The sequence below is a fragment of the Chelonoidis abingdonii genome, chromosome 5, assembly GCF_003597395.2.
Source record: "Chelonoidis abingdonii isolate Lonesome George chromosome 5, CheloAbing_2.0, whole genome shotgun sequence".
Classification (NCBI taxonomy): Eukaryota; Metazoa; Chordata; order Testudines; family Testudinidae; genus Chelonoidis; species Chelonoidis abingdonii.
This window is the reverse complement of record NC_133773.1, coordinates 122,740,711-122,746,333: the sequence shown is the minus strand read 5'-3', so window position 1 is coordinate 122,746,333 and position 5,623 is coordinate 122,740,711.

Below are 5,623 nucleotides of genomic sequence, written 5' to 3'. Positions count from 1 at the left end.
GGAGCCTGAACCCCTAACTTGGGGCTATGGATTCCACAAGGCAGCAGGCACCAATCAGTTAGGCATTGCAACACTGAGCATTGTAATGCTTAGGGTCTTTAGCCCAAAGTGCAGGAAGCAAAACTTCCAAGAGCCTGGCATAGTATTATAAACCCAGATCTATAGCTTATATCAGACAAATAAGTCATTCACAAAGGAAGGAGGGGAGACAAGCAGAAAGTAGAAGTTATACTGAATAGACTGAGTCTTGAAAATGAGGTCAAAGATTGAAGCTGATACAGCATTAGAAAGGAAACCACTGGAGGGATTTGTGATTAGTGGGGTGATATGGCCAGCGCAGCAGGCAAGGAAGAGAACTTTAGCTGCAGTGAGTTATATGAACTTGAGCAGTGAGAAATGAGATGCATATGGGATGGAGAAGAAGAGGCATTATTTCCCTGGCAGATGTCTCAATCCACTGTGGGCCCTCCTACTGAAATTCCACAGACATTGGTCCACTACACCCTTATCCTTAAATCTATCCCCTTTCCTGTCCCCACTTCTCTCAGCTGCAGGAAACAGAGTTCCATCACATCAGCTGAGGACCTAAGGGAAGAATTTGACAAGGGAGTTACGCAAGGGAGAGGACACACCTGGAGCCGGCTTTTCCCATCAGTGCAACTCCCGTATCCCACAACTTCCCCTGCAAAACTTGGGAATTGTGTAGGTTTCCCCAAGCTGTGTAAACTCAGGGGAGACTGAAAATATTTGCTGCCCTATAAAGCAGTTTTTATGATGTGGCTGAACAGCCACTAGCAACTGAGTTGAGACAACCTTTTATGAGCCAAACACCACCTGACTCCAGGATACCATAAGGGAAAGACTCATGTGGAAATCTATTGTACCTCTCTTGCACTACCCATTCCTTTTTCAAAAAATAGAAATTTAGTATGTACTATGCCCTGCAAATATAGTATGTACTATGCCCTGCAAGACTTTGGGTGAAGCACAATCAGAAAGTTCCAGTATGGATTTGACAATGTTTCTATGGTCTTCATTCTCTTCTATGAGGCTGGGTCACTTAGTGATTTATCAGCAAAGCTGCACACGAGCCTCAGACTGTAGCTTGATTGCCTCATGTCGTTTGTGTGCGTGCAGATGTGTGCGTTTCTGCTGTTGAGGTGATAAATTCCTCATTTCACACAGTGCTGCCTACTTTTGTTATAATCCATAACCAGATTGTCTGCCTTAAAGGCCACTGGTTTAAAAAGCTGCTGTTTTCCTACGTGAGCTGTTACAGTGCAGAACCCAAATTTGGGTTGAAGTACGTAAGCAAGAAATAAGTGAGAAATGATACCACATTTGTACAAAGTGGCCCAATTTTGACCTTAGAGCAGCTAGTGTTCAGGTCAAAGGGAGCTGATAATAAGCATCAGAAGGTAGAATTTGGCCTATTAACATTAGCACCATGCAAAATAAAAACACAAGATACATTTTCAACATATGATATTTAAAAAGCCTGGTCTCACAAGTGGTTAATAACCCTATTATAGTACTAAAAAAATACACTACAAAGCCATACTATTTAAGACATGTTGTATACTGCTGCATGAATTATCTTTACGTGGTGAGGCTTTACACCCTTTGTATTGCAATGAATTATCACAGCTTGATAATGTAAATTCTACAAAAACAAAGAAATCAAGAATGATCAATAAAGTTCAAATGCAGCTGATGTTTCCAGGTGTTGCAAGGAAATCATTATCATTAGAATGGTCAGGGTAAAAGAATGTCTCCACTTTTTCCTTTCAGCACCAATTAAAGTCACTTTCCCCCCCACCCTCCATTAAGAGAGAGGGTGAAGGTATGTGCGATAGTAAATATGTGTTTCTGCAGTCCTAGGGCCAAATGTCCCTAAACTAACAGATCGCAAAGGGACTTAAGCACCTAAATCCCAGAATCAGGCCTCTTTGGTATTTGCAAAACCCACACTGAGCTGCTGCTGAACACTGCAGGTGCCCACACTCACTCTGTACCTATATTTTTGCAGTAAAAGTTCCCTAGGTGCCTATGTTTCTGTACCAGAGATTGCGTACTGCAGCCTCGCTCTAGGCGTCTGGATAACCTTAAGCTCCAGAGCAATACATGAACCATGTGAAAATACATATTTCTCCCCCTAACTTGCCTGAGGGCACCAATATGGGAGACGTACTCAGAAGCTGCTTACTGGAGCAGACCACTCAAGGAAAAATCACATAAAATGGTGGGGGTGTAGCTAGGAGGAGGGAGAATAAGAAAGAGAGAGCACAAGTGAGCATACAAAAGATTCTGTAACCTTAGGGTTAGAGCACTCACCCAGGATCTGGGAGACTCGGTAGCAAGTCTCTGTGCTCCACTGACAATTTATTGATCTGAAGTGGAACAACTTTAATAGGAAACCAAGGGACTGGCCCACATCAGACTATTCCATAGCTCAGTGGTTAGGGCATGCCTTATCTTCAGATCTCTTGCAAGAGACAGTTATTCATAGAATCCCAGGGTTGGAAGAGACCTCAGGAGGTCATCTAGTCCAACCCCCTGCTCAAAACAGGACCAATCCCCAGACAGATTTTTGCCACAGATCCCTAAATGGCCCTCTCAAAAATTGAACTCTCAACCCTGGGTTTAGCAGGCCAATGCTCAAACCACTGAGCTATCCCTAATGTGCTCCATGCCCAACATGCTGAATAACTTTTAAAAATTTGGCCACTTATTTTGGTGTCTAAATGGGATTGGAACTCTTTTGAGAATCTGGTCCCATTTGTGAGTCTGAGCTTTTGAGTGACGATTGAGCAATAGTCTAAAAATATGAAGGATATAAACATCACAGGGAAAGATTTATTAGATAGTATGGCATGAGGGGATTACCACTAAAAATATTAAGAGGAATAAAGAGCTCGCACATTTAGGCTGGATATCATATAAACCTTTATGGGCAGATACTATTGCTACTTCCAGACACTCAAATACTATAGTGTAGGAGATCATTGAGGAACTTCCATAGATTAGCTAGATTAGACTGTATGTGTGTCACAAGGAAAATTGTGGAAGCCATATTCATTTGGGACTAGACTGGAGAAAACAATAGAAAATGTACTGGGAATAAGTTTTACATTTGAATGGACTGGTGAACTGACAGATCATAGAATTTTTGAGTTGGAAATGATCTGAGAAATACGTACTAAAAGTTAAATGCTTGAAAATAAATTCCCAACCAAAATTCATTATTTTGGACATAATGTGAAGTTTTTATTTTAATCTAAAACAGCTGAAATATAAATGGAGATGGTGACTTTAGCACTGTATCAATCAAATATTCATGTATAATAAAGACTTTAAATGCCAATGAATAGGCAATAACATAAAAAAATTCCTTCCCTCAAAAAACAAAAACAAAACAAAACCAAATCTATTTTTTCAATGAAATAAAATTGGGTGTGTGGTAAAGCCCATGATTTGAATGAAAATAGCCACAAGCCTATTTACAATGTAGTAAACTTTTTGTAAGTCTAAAAATTCAAAACACACCTAGAACCAAAATTGTTCATGGTCAAGAAGACTGCAAACAAATGAACATACTTCTTATTCTTTGAGAACGCAAAGTCTGTTTTCACACACAGGATCACACAGTATAGAGGAGAATAGCCACCACTGCAGTTACGTTTCACTGACCTCAGTTCAAGACATGTTATCTACAGGCAGAAGATCCCCAAAAACCTTAGAGAGGATTTTTAATGAAAAACAAGTAAAATAATCATTAAAAGGTTGTGTGAAAAATGCCTCATTCTTGTACCAGCCCCTGGTGATACATGGAGAAACACTGATCTGGCTACATCAGTCTAACCAGCAGTAATTATAGAACTAAAGCACCAGAATTTGATAGCCTTACTCATGCTAAAAAGCACCTGAATCCTTGATTAATCCCATTGAAATCATACCACTCAAGTAAGATACAATTCAGTGCATCAGGATCTGGCCCAAAGTAAAAAGAGGTAAATCAGGGCGCAGAATGAAAGAGGGAAAATCTTGCTGTATCCCAGTGCCTGATTCTGACACCCTTACTCAGATGTTACTGTTTCCTCCATGAGTGATCCCATTGAACTCAAACAGGGCTATTCGTGGAGTAAATTACTACACAGTGTGCTAAAGGGTATCAAAATCTATCCCTAAACAGTTGTACGTACAACTAGAGCATTGCCAACTTATTTCACTTGCAAATATTGAACAGTTGTTAACATAGGGCTAGCCTGTACCACCTTTTCTCACATCGATTAGTGCCTTACTCCTCTAGTCCCTCCATTCATTTCAGTGTGACTATTTAAGGAGAAATGTATAACTCAATCTGAGGACTGTTTAAGGAGGAAAAAACTACTCATCATTCTAGTAAGGAAGCATTTTACACCCACTTGAACCTGGTGTAAATGACTATACAAGGGCCTGGACCACAATGAACCAGGCCCCAAAGGTACCACAGACACACCTCGGAGTTTATTGCTTTAATTTTTGAGAAGTTCACTTATACAACGATTGGGAGGGTGGTGGTAGGGTGTCGTAAACCTCTTGGATGCATTTGTGAGTATGCTGCAGCTTGCTACGAAGGAAGCATTTTAAAACTGAAATGAAATTGTCTAAGTCAGCCACGGGAAGGTGTTCCATATCATGTAGGGAGGAAATCGAAGGTTGCAAACCTAGCCCGAGGTTCTGTTTAAAACAGCCTTACTGAGAAGGAGCCAAGGCTCCTAGGATCATTCTAGAACTCAAGGCATGCTTTTTACAGTGTTAGACTCTTGGCCTTCTAAGAAGGCCACAACGTGTAGATGAGGCCAACATATTGCCAGTTATGCTGTTATAGTCTTTCCTATAGTACAGTACCAGCACTGGTAGATGTCAATGTGGTGGGTGGCTCACTGAACCCACATTATAAGGCCTTTGACCCATTAACATTGCAGAATGCAAATAAATTTAAGACATTAGTAAGCCGTGTGCAGATTAGCAAATCAATGGCGATGTCACGATGCCGACACACAACAATTAGCTATTCCATAAGCTGTCTTTTTAAACACTCAACACCTTTTTGTGGGGCTATTGGGTTTCATACTTATTCATAACCTTTTAAATGATACTTTTAATCATAACAATCATTAAGAAAAAGAACTAATTAATGATTAATACTTTGCACTTATAGTCCTTTCATTTGGAGGATCTCAAATAAAGAGTAATACATTTAGCCTCATGATAGCCCTATAGAATAGGTAAGTATTATCATCCCCATTTTACAGATGGGGAAAAAGACGGTTACTCACCTTTGTTAACTGTTGTTCTTCGAGATGTGTTGCTCATATCCATTCCAATTAGGTGTGCGCGCGCCGCGTGCACGTTCGTCGGAAGATTTTTACCCTAGCAACACCCGGCGGGTCGGCTGGGCGCCCCCTGGAGTGGCACCGAATATAGAATCATAGAATCATAGAATCAAAAGGTTGGAAAGGACCTCATGAGGTCATCTAGTCCAACCCCCTGCTAAAGGCAGGACCATTTTCCCTAAATAATCCCAGCCAGGGTGCGGTCTAGCCGGACTTTAAATAGCTCCAAAGATGGAGATTCTACC